The sequence below is a fragment of the Sorex fumeus genome, unplaced genomic scaffold, assembly GCF_029834395.1.
Source record: "Sorex fumeus unplaced genomic scaffold, SorFum_2.1 ptg000007l, whole genome shotgun sequence".
NCBI lineage: Eukaryota > Metazoa > Chordata > Mammalia > Eulipotyphla > Soricidae > Sorex > Sorex fumeus.
Genome location: NW_026606064.1, coordinates 63,590,338 through 63,602,484, shown reverse-complemented (window position 1 = coordinate 63,602,484; position 12,147 = coordinate 63,590,338). Strand labels below are relative to the sequence as shown.

Here is a 12,147-nt window from a genome sequence, read left to right as displayed (position 1 = left end):
TCCAGGTTCTTATTTCTCTGGAGTAAAATGTGGGTAATAAAATGGTCTGTCTCTTTGAGATCCAATGATTAATGTCACCAGTGATAGAAATACACATGGATGGTATTGCAGTGCTAATGTCGATCCTCCTTAAGGACCTGTGTCCTATTTCCAAGAAAAGTATTCTTTCACCCCACCACATCCCACCCCCAAATCCCACCCATCATTACCCCCCACCACCCCCACCCCCGCTCTTTGGCCCAGGTCCCTCTTTTGAATGTATGTGAGTGCATTACCACCCACTCCTTCAGGGGAAGCAGACACAAACATTTGAGACATTTCAAAAGTGGTTCTTTATGCTTTTTTACATGCAAGGGCAGCCGAAGTCCAGTTATTGTCCTCTTCCTTCTTGCCCAGAATAAAGAACAAGTTGCCGGTTTAGGGAATCATTACGACCAAATAATTTAATAGGTAGGGAGGACTCCACTTCTGTGTGAGAAAAGAGGACCCTTGTTCCTGTCCCTCTGGGACAGATTTCTCCACACCAGATGGGGATTACAAAAGCAGGGCTAGGTTGCTGATTTCATTTTTTCATTGTGCACTCAAAGACTAGTACTGCACCTGGAGCAAGTCGCCTTGCAGTCACTGTTGGTGGAAGGAATGGCAGGGGACAAGTAGCTGTTCCTGTGAAAAATGTTCAGAATACCCCCAAAGTGCTGAGAAGCTGTGTTTTCCGGGAAGACCATAATAAGACTGTGACAAACTAAAAGGGAGAAATGCTAATCCATTGTATCTCAAAGTACACAAGAAATTAAAATGTCTCACATCCCCAAACCGAAGTTTGACTTTGATCATCATGGTCCTTCACAGCAATGAAGTGTTTCTGGAAGCCTGAGGGCCCAGGATACAAAAGAATCCACAAGATGCTGTTTGGAAGTTAGAGCGTGAAATTTCCAACTCAGCCCAAGTGGCTCATGCAGAAGAATGTTTGGGGGTGGATGACTGGGGGGATTTTATTCCTGTTTACTCCTAAGCATCTGAAATTTTTTTAAGGAAAACTATAAAGACTAAGTAAGCCTTCAAAACCGTCTGTTGTTTCTTAGAAACCATGTGGTACTTGAGAGTTTAAAGCAATATAAGTTCCTGGTGGAATTTTATCAAACCTGAGCTGAATTCCCACCTACAGTGAGTTTCTGTGGTCTTTTCTTTTAAGAAGCAGCGGCTACATAGCAAGGCTTTATCCCAACTTACAGAGAGCTCCTATCATAAAATGAGAAAAGAGGTTGACATTAATTCAGGAGAAAAATTATATTCCCTCAGATTACCACATGTGCCTTCAGAGTTAAGGGGGAAATGATTATTGTGGGGAAGAAAATGTAGACTTGAAATCATTATCAAAAGAAATGCTTTATTTTCTTAAATGTCTTGCATCCACATTCCATAAAGAGCTTTCTAATCATTTTTCTTAGTTACTTCGGTCAATTCATATTTGATTTAATATATACATATATACATATGTGTGTGGAGAAAATTACTATGAAATGTAAGTTGCTCTCCCATGTAATTAGTTTGTTCTGAGAGTTTATTTTTATTACAAAAATAATTTGTGGTAGGTAGTTATAAGGGAGAGACTCAAGCTGGAAGGCTTTGGAATAATACTTCCTATGTGAAACCTTCTCTACCATGACAATTCATTTCATTTCTTGGAATTCAGACATACTTTGTATCTCATCTCAGACTGATGGGTTGAGCAGGCCCCACCCTAAACCATCCAACAACATTTCCGGGGCATTGTGATCGTGGCAGGAATTAATGGGCTTAGTATCATGGTCATACCTTCCTTTGGGGAAATCTATTCCTGTGTCTTAACTGTTTTTGTACCTCCCAGTGACAATCCAATTGCAAGGGAGGTGGGGAGGCCTGTGAGGTGGAGGAAGGGAAAGCAGGCTCACACCTGGAGTGATCCCTGCCTTTATTCAAGGTTTCTTAAAGCCAGAACAAAGTGGGTGTGCGGGACTGAGCATTGTTCTTTCCTAAAACCGGTCTCTCAATCCCTGCTCCGGATCCAGCTCTACTAACCCCCTGGAATATTCTCTCAACTGTTTTTAATTTTAGCCTCTCTTTTGACTCTTTCTGCTTTGCCTTCAAACATGAATAAGTCCATCTGTGTTTAAAAGAAATGGGGGAGCATGGGCTTTAACCTTACCCAAGTCTTCAAACGAATGTTCTTTCCCTCATGCCTTTCATTCTTTGTGATCCGCTCTCTGGCTTTTAAGTATTTTGCAGTCGAGCCCTAACCCAGAATACCTTTCTCAAACGTTAATTGAGTCCAATGAAACATCAGCATAGAAAAGATTTCTAAGAGATTCCAATTTATAACATCAGTGATGATGCATAACCCTCTCCAGAGACAAAGAGCGGACCTATTTCTGGGACCTTCTTTCTCTCTCTCATGTCTGTCTTCTCCCAATGTCACTTTGATGTGATGGAAGGTACATGGGAGGAAGTTATGCCATCTGTGGAACGACTCCCTGCTGTTTAGATAAGACACTGGGACCAATAGTCAGAGGAAGCCTTGATTTGGGATGAATCTCCTGACACTTTCTCATGAACTTCAATTTTTACCTGGGTTTGATTGGATGGAGTGACCCACTGGTGTACATAAAATGTTCTGTATTGAATTCTGAAAAATAGGAGAGAAAGGTTGGGTAATTAGATCTTTTTAAAAGATCTCCATGTTCTATGTGCTGTGAAATACTGTTAGCAACACAAGCCTTTCCCAGTACATTGAAGCTCCTTTTTTTTTCTGTGAACAAAAAAGCAAACATGATTCTAATAAAGCTTAGCCACTGACTTAAAACAATTCAGAGCTTAGTATAAGTTCAAAAGTTAATATTTGACTAGGGTTCTTTATTTAGACTCTAGAAATAGTTCCAAGAGGAGAAGAAAAGAGAGATTAAGTTACAGTATGACAGATAGTATGTTGTATATTCAGATATGCAAAATTAAATTTCTCTCATTGGGGTCATTTTGTAGTCATATTTCTAAGACTCAGTCATTAGAAGAACCTTACATTATATGTTTCTATGATTCCTTCTTTCTGCCTTTGATATTATATAAAGAGGAGCCTGGATCCCCTACACAGATCCCTTCCAAGGAATCCTGGAAAATGTTGGAAGGAAGCTGAAAGAAAGACTTAAAAATGGTGTGACTCTAGAAGGTTCTGTCAACTAGTCTGAATATTGGAGAGGATTTCCCAATAGTGCAAAGGTTCTTCCACTACTCCACCCTATCCCCCATAATTATTATAGAGGAGAAATGTATTATATGTGTTTGGCTAATAAAAATTACTTGTACCCTCTTCTGATTCATTTTTACTAAAAACATATAAGACTATGTGAGCATGATTAATATACTATAATGATTTTTAGCACAGTGTATATTTCAGGACTTACCCAAGTAATTTTCAGCACTCTTGACCACAGCATGCATGTCCGAGTGAGAGTTGTCATATCTCTGTCATTAGATGTCACCCTTGCCTTCTACTGAATGAGCAGTAGCTAGCAATGCAGTAAAACTATTTTTAATAACAACAAAATTAACAACACCCCCTTGCTTCTATGCTCTTTGAATATTATTTCTCTAATCCTGAATATAATCCACTATTTTATTCTAGGAGATTTCTCACCTTCCAAAGATATCCAAGCAATGTTTAATCATCATCACCAGTTGTCATTATCATCATTGTAGCATGTTGTCATCAGCATCATCATCATTACTTCTAATAATATAATATCTAGTGTCCAGCAAATTAGTGGGCATATATTTCTTGTTTTCTTGCCATATCTGTTTTATTGACACTCAGTTTTCTTTCTTTTTCACATATAGCTTTCTCTATTGCCACTATTTTTTTAATCTTCTACTAGTGTGTGTGTGTGTGTGTGTGTGTGTGTGTGTGTGTGTATTTCTCCAGAATCCCTCCACTCACTTCCTCTTGTGGGAACAGAAAAATCTGCCTGCTTGAGAAAAAAGAGTCAAGTTCAATTTTTCCCCTTTTTATTGATTCACTGTGAGGTACAGTAACAAAGCTTTCATGTTTAAGTTTCGATCATACAATCCTCAAACACCCATCCCTTCACGAGTGCACGTTTTCCACCACCAAAATACCCAGTGACCTCCCACCTGCACCCCGCCCCGCACCATTCCACACCTCCTCCTACCTGTGTGGCAGACGCTTTGCACAATACTCTCTTTCTCTACTCTGGTTACCTTTGATATTTCAAGATCAGTCACACCACAACTCATACCTGCTGAAAAGGCAATGCTAGACAATGCATTCTGTATTGATTGTTATGGATACAATATAATGTCTAGGAATCAAGCTCTAGGAATTCTAAAATTTTAATAATTGGGGTCTGGAGAGATCGCTGAAGCAAGTTTCTTGGGTCCGAGATTTGGTTGTGTGTCTTTGGATCATGGACATGTGGGAGCTTAAGTATACGGTGGCCATATTTGGGCATCATCTCAGAGTCCCATCGGGGTGGGGGGAAGGAGAAGGGTCAACTCCTCCCCTGTCCTATGAGGCCTGGGATTTGCTGCCACCATCACCTATACCCGGACCTTTTCTCTGAGTTCTAGAAGAGAGCGGCCACCAGAATTCCTAGGGGACAGGTAGAGGGATGGCACCTGCCTCCATCTGGAGTGGCCCCGGCGAAAGTGGCCTATTGCAAAGTCCAGAGCCATCTCTGCAGCAAGTTGCTCGAGTATGAGATACATTTGAGTCTCAAGTTCAATTTTCTGTCACTCCTCAGTGATCATGGAGTCTTCCTGCACAGAAGAGGTGCCACTAGAATGTGTCTATCATTTTAAAATCTCCTTTAGCAACCCAGCCTATCCACACCCACTCCCTACTCTTAATTCCATGGGACACAGCTGATTCAATTTCAGCATCTCTGGGGGCAAGCTCATCAAATGATAGAGCAATCCCAGCTGCTCTCTCTCCCACAACAGAAGCAGAGTGACGAATCAGATGCTTGGGCCTTTTATTCTGCCTCTCTGCTTCTTAGTTGGCTTCTCCTGACTTCCTTCTGCCCCAGAAACATATGCTTGCTCTTATTTTCATGGCTGGTCTAACTTAGCATGTTTACCTTTCTTTATTGTATATAGCTTTGGTGGTAAAAGGGGAGTTGACACCTCTAAGTTCGGGCCCCTTGTCTCAAGGCATATGGAATTACAAGCTGAATATTCTGTGCTGCAACTTACATGTGTATTTAACTCCATTTTTCTGGTGATTTTAATCAGCAATGAATTTCTAATGACTCAGCATTGTTCCTTAGTGAAAACAATGACATTATCATTTGTGTTTTTCAGAGGGAGAGAACGAGGTGCTGAGTGTGTACTGATTACTCTGGCTCCTCTCTGTGTCCCAGAGGCGGAGCTGGAACTCCAATCCAGAACTTCCCCCAAAGACGCTGTTGCTTATCGCACACCTCATTTTCTTTAGGTAAGGCCTATTTGGTTTTATTTTCTTATTAAATCACAAAATGGGCATCCATCGTCTTGACACTGAATAAATTATGAGCTTATGACCTTGCTATAAAACTTGGCTTCTGTTGATTCTCTGAGTTCAGTTGAACAAAATGTTTTAGTTGAGCCATGCTCTCTCTCTTGCCACTTTGATATGTATTCAGTTATGCAGCTGTTTGGTTTGGGCTTTATTTCCTAACCACTCTTTCTTTGGGCTTGTGGTCAGTTGACAATCCCAGGCTGTAATCACTTCTGTGCCTGTCTTTGTACTGATATTCTGGCTTGAATCCACCATCATAGCTAAAGAATAAGAGAATAAAGATGAATGGTTAGCAAACAGTATGTGGGTTTAGGTAGGTATCTGATGACTGTGTCCATGGAGCATAGGCATAGATGAAGGGGATCAGACGTGCACATCCTTTTACAGCTGCTCATAATACAGTTCAGATCCAGGTCCTAGGTTCCCAGAAAGGTTGCAAAGTCAGTTAGTCTTTCTCATTGAGGTCTTTTTGCTTTGCTCAGTCAACCTGCTAGAGTGTCAGGGATGATGGAATGACCAAACTGTCCCCCAGCTTTAGTCTTCTTCACTAGGCTCAAATTCTGATGCTAAATCTACTCCTTTGATATATGCACTGTTAAAAGTCATTCCCATTTTGAGTTTTCTCCCATTATAGAGGTCCCCACACAGCCCTCATATTCTGACATTGTAAGATGTTGCTATTTGAGAGGCTGGAGCAATAGTACAACAGGTAGGGTGTTTGCCTTGTATATGGCTGGCCTGGGTTCCATTCCCAGCACCAAAGAGGATCCCCTGACCACTGCCAGGAATGATCCCTGTTTGCAGAGCCAAGAGTAATCCCTGTGCACCTCCAGGTGTGGTTCAAATAAAAACAGAACAGAAAATATTGCGCTTGATCCAGAGGCAGAGAAGAAGAAAAACAGAACTCTCATGAGCACTGAGAATTCACACCAAGTCACACTACAGAGCACCCACACGTCACATTTCCAGAGACACTGTCCACAACTTCAGACTCAGTAATTCATGGCTTCCATGTTTGCACCCTGCTCTGATGCAGAAAGTTTGCAGTGCAAAGCAAATGTCAAGTGTTCAAAACTGCTTCTGAATTAAAGGAAGCAAAGAGGGGCCTTTTTCCTCTCTGTGTAAAGTAACAGTGACAGCGAGGAATCTCTGCAAATAAAAGGACACATGGATGCTGGAGTTTGTGCAGTTAGAGAGCTCAGTCAGAAGCTCAACTAGCGTCAGAAAAGGAGTTCAGGAATCCTCTTAGCTCCTGGTGATTTATTCCAATTTCCCTTTGTAGGCATATGGGGTCAATTTTCTACTGTCTCTATAAATACTGTTGTGTCTGTCTCTCTGCCAAGCCAGCTACCTTTCCCACCCCAGGGAGAAGCCAGGGATCAGACATTCCTCTGCTCGAGCCCATTAGACACCAGAGGGGAGGGAGCAGATTTGGCAGTCAAGATGATGTGTGTATTTGAATCTTGAAAGAGCCCAGGCTAAACTTAGAGTTAGTGGGCCCTCATAAATAACCTATGTTACTCTCTTTGTGTGGTTTGCACTGGAATGCCTTTCTCTTTGGACTTGTACAAGCAGCCAGAGATCAAAGAGTCAACCGTTTATGGATGCGTAGTTCATTACAAAGTCACCGCGCCCGGTGGGGGGATTCTGGCAGAACCAGTAATCATTTTTGGTCCTTTCCTCTCTGGATCAGAGTTGGAGGGTACTAAAAGAACATACAATTGTTTAAATAACTTTTAAAACAAAGATGACATTTTGCTTCCAAAAGGAAAGTTAAAACTGAACTGGCATCTCTTTTGGAGTATGGAATGTGGTAGAAGGAAAGAGGAAGTTAAGAAATTGACCTATTACCACATGGAATGTGGTTCCAGAAGAATAATAGAAGGCAAAACAGTATCCTGTGTAATTGACTTGCCCATGGGTAAGCTCTTGGAGAGCCTTTGATAAGCAGAGCAGAACATATACGGGGCTTTAAAAAAATTTTTTTAAAGCTCAAACTAGATAATATATTTGAAAAACAGGCTTTGAACTAGTTTGTATAATGCAAAGAATAAATGTGTTTCAAATTATAGCATTGGTGATGTTAACAACACCAGGATTGTGTATAATCACAATGATACAGAATAATAACTCCTATTTATTCAGAGTCTGCCATGTGCTGCCTGCTGTGCCCTGGAAGTGATACCTTTTAATCCTCTCCCAGACATGCCAAGGGAGGTGTTCTCCCCATTTTACAAACAGGGAGATGGGATTCCACAAAGTTTAAATGCTTTGCTCAAGGTTATGTTGTCACTAAGTGGTGAGTCCAGGATTTAAACTGAACTCTGGAGGAAGTGGAAATGAATCCCACATAGCTTGTAACTACCTCTTCTGGCTCCTCATACCTCTGGTTTCGGTGGCAGGACTTGCTGGTATCCTTTTGCTTTCTGAGTGGTGGTGCTGGGGGGAGCTTTGGTCTCCCAAGGGAACAAAACTTTGTTCCCCTGTCTGTCTGAGATCAAAGCCAGCAGCCCAAGAAGATCATCTCCAAGTCCCACTCCCCTGAATTCACGTTTTCTCCCCATACTAGCCCTCTCTCGCTTCACGGATTTCCACTGACCATACACAGTCTTTATCGCTGCAATGTGGGATGAGAAAAGCTCAGTTCTGGTGCCCTTTTACAGGGGTAACACGGGCTCTGCTGGACTCCTTACTTTGTTTCTTTAAAATATTTCCTTCGAAAGAGAACTTGCTGAATGAAGCTGTCTGGGCAGGTACCTGCCTCCATGTTGTTCTTGGATCATCAGACAAACAGTTGCATATGTACAACCCTAATTTGCTGTCTTATTGCAGCCATGTCAGGTGCCATGTATTTTCTAATAAGAACTCTCATAGTGTACACCATCAGCTACAGAGATGGATAGAATGAATCTTCGTGTTTTATTTTAACAGGAGTTATGTCCTTGCCTCCCATACTTTATGTTACTTTAACTTTTTTTAAATTGAATCACTGTGAGATACACAGTTACAAATCTGTTCATGGTCAGGTTTCAGTCATACAGTGCTAAAAGACACCTCTCTCTCTCTCTCTCTCTCTCTCTCTCTCTCTCTCTCTCTCTCTCTCTCTCTCTCTCTCTCCTACCCCCCTTTTGGACATTTTGGCTTGCAATACCTACCATACTGAATGCACCTGATCTAGTCTGATACTTTAATTTTTATCAGAGCTGAATTGTATAGCTCTTTTCAGTTTTTTAAAAAGGCGTATGGTGTAGACAAAGAACTCTTACCCTGTGTCAGTAATGTCTCTGAGCTGTGTAATACTTGAAAACATTTCATAGAGTGGATAGAACCTACATTACAGGGTTATTGAAAAATGGGATGGTTAGGATGATTGGGGCTGGAAAAAAAGTATAGCAGGCAGGGCACCTAATGGTCTCTTAAGCCCACTAGGAGTCACCACTGATCATAGAGCCAATATTTAGCCAGGTGTAGCTCCCAAACCAAAACCAAAATGGTTTAGATTAAAAACCAAAACAAGACTCTACAAATACTACCTTCTTTCTCTTCTTTTTAGTAATAATTCCCTTTTGGTCAAGTTTATGCTCCTTTGAAAAACACAGTTTTTAAAGGCCAGAGAAGCAAATAATCAGCTCTTTTTTAACCAGTATAATAGAAAAGTGATTGAGAGCATCATCCAAAAATTCTGTGGACCTTCCTGCCTCCAAATTTTCTTGAAAGATTTCACACGTGCAGCGTCAGAAATTGTGAGTCACTCTTCTCCAATCCTGACTTTCAGAGCTGCCAAAATCATCTGCCACATATGTTCTTGGCCCCACGGATAAAGAAAAGACATTTGCTGAGAAGAAATGGAGACTTTAAACTGATGGAGTTGTAGTAGACAGTTGGCATTTCCCGACCTTCTTTTTGTCTCCCATACTTGTGCCTGCCTGCCTCAATGACTTAGGGTCAGAATCTCCTGCTCAGGACTCATGACCCCAAAGATGACTTCCCTGAGATGTGTGACCCTGTCGATCACAGAGGAGAGTTCTAGAATTAGAGAATAACTAAAGGTTGGGACGGTGATGCAAAAATAAAACATCAGAAGCAACCACACATCTTGCACTCAAGATTCTCAAAGGCTGTAAATTCATCCTGTTATATTTAAAGCTAGTCATAGTTCACTGTGATAATAAACTCCAGCCTGCAGTTGAGACATGGCCTTGATAGACTCAGCCACTTGGCCATGGTTACACAGCCAGAGGTGAGTAATAATCCTCTAAGAGCAGTGCTGTATGTATAACCTTACAACCAGTAAGCCTGGAAATGTATTTTCTTCTAGAGCAATTGTCCACAGCAAAGTATGAACACGAGGGCATAAGAGGGCAGGAGACAGTCCCACTGTAACTTCTCTAAAACAGCCTCGTGGATTTGTGATCCCCAGAGCAGTATTCAGAATTGCTTTTACAGTCATTCACAGTGCAGAGCAGTAAAAAATTTCAATCACTCCCATTGCAGGCTCATTCCCAGGGAAGGTCAAACAAGGCAATGGAGGTTCTGCCTTCTGGATATGGCTCGTACTGGACACAGTGTCCTTTCCATGGTCTGTTTCATGCCACATTTCTAACATTTTTTAAAATTGTTGGCTGGTGATTTCACTGTTCATATGTCCCCTGAAAATGCCATAGCTGTGTGTTCTCTGGGGTTGCTAAGGACAAAAGGGCTGTGATGAGTCTCCCAAAGAAAATCCATGAGTATCCTTGGGGGATGTACAGAGGATAGAGCACTTTCCTTGCATATGGCCAACATAGATTTGATCCCTGGCATCCTGTAAGATCCTGTGACCTCTGTCAGGAGTAATTGGAGAGTAATTGGAGTGGAGAGTCAAGAGTAACCACTGAACATCACCGATGTGGCCCAAATAAACAACAACAACAACAACAAAAACTTGAATTCAGGTGTAGCGATTCTCATACACCATCTCCTCTTCTGGGCTGTGTTTCAGGTGCCCTGGTGGGTATCTGAAACTAATAGTACCAGTCCTTTTCTATACCATGTCTGACTCTATTCATACAACCCTGTGATTTAATTTATAAAATTAATTTATAAATTTCCTTTAGTAAGAAAGTCACAACTATAGCTAATACTAAAATAGGACAATCAGGGCAATAGAAACAGTTGATGCAATGTAAATATGGTCTCTCTTTTATTCCATGCAGATATTTGCATATAATATTTTCAGGCCAGGGATAGTTGAAAACATAGATGAAAGGTTTGGCTACATTCAATAAGCTTCGTTCCAGCATGAGTTATACAGCACTATGGGCTACAAAATTCATGCTAATGTATCCACAGTAGATCTTAAATAAGGTACAGAGAAACCCATAAAATAAGGTCATAGATTGGGTTGGAGCAATAGCACACAGGTAGGGTGTTTGCCTTGCACGTCGCCTACTGAGGTTCGATTCCCAGCATCCCATATGGTCCCCCGAGCACTGCCAGGAATAATTCCTCAGTACATGAGCCAGGAGTAACCCCTGTGCATTGCCGGCTGTAACCCAAAAAGCAAAAAAGGTAAAGGTAAAGGCCCTCCCGTTGATCGTCGATTTGCTCGAGCGGGCCCAGTAACATCTCCATTGGAGACTTTGTTGTTACTGTGTTTGGCATATCGAATACTCTCGGTAGCTTGCCGGGCTCTCCGAGAGGGGCGGAGGAATCAAACTCGGGTCGGCCATGTTGGCCGCTTGTAAGGCAAACGCCCTACCGCTGTGCTATCGCTCCAGCCCAAACAATAAATATAAAAACCACAAAAACAAAACAACAAAAAAAAAAACAAGGTCATGGATTGATCAGTTGACAAAAATACTGTGACTGCAGGTTCTCTTGTAGTGGATCCAACAGACTTTGGGTTCTTGTAGACAGTTTGTAAGCGTAGAACAATGCCCATCAGATGTCTACAATGTATAGATATTTATTTTACACTCCTGTAGGTCCCTCTCTGGGATGACCCTTCAATAGACCCTTCTACAGCAGCATCTCCTCACAGTCTATCTTCACTGTTTGAGGTGTTCACCCCACAGTCTTCCCCACATTTCTCTCCTATATTGTGTCTATAGATATTATTTGTCCCTGACCCTTAACTGTTTCTCTTATCTGATAGGTTACAAACCAGGTTTTGTGGTACAACTGAGCAAATTGCATATGCTGTCTGCAGCAGAGTTTTTGTAGGGTGAGCAGTCAGAGGCTGTGGTTATCTGGCCCTCCCTCCTCACTTCTCTGTTAAGGAATCTCAAGAGAGAATTGCCTTTGTTTTCCCCAGGAGCAGTGATATAGTGGTTGAATATTTATTAATTTGGTGTCCAAACAGAGTGTAGAATACAGCTAGTACAAATGATAAGAACTGACTGTATTTTCTTGAATGACTGTTATGTGTTGATGGTCTAGCTTATCATTTCCACTGTGATGCAGACTCATGTGGGACCAGGATTTACACCCACATTTTTGTAGCCTGGAGAAGTTAGTGAACTTTTCACACAAGACAAAGAAAGCAAAGGTTGTAGAGGGATTTTGGTGCAAAGGGAAACTTGGCCATAGATAAGGGGAGAGGGGTAGAGGGAAAAAGAGAA

General features: G+C 41.6%; 1 protein-coding gene across 1 annotated transcript in view; it reads left to right on the top strand.

Annotated features, from left to right (window-relative positions):
- KIAA1217 (KIAA1217 ortholog) overlaps window positions 1-12,147 on the top strand; it is a 750,771-nt gene that overhangs the window by 272,265 nt on the left and 466,359 nt on the right. The window contains exon 2 of the mRNA XM_056132179.1: window positions 5,350-5,482. The gene's annotated coding sequence lies outside the window, so the exon portion shown is untranslated. The remainder of the gene's footprint in view (window positions 1-5,349; window positions 5,483-12,147) is intronic.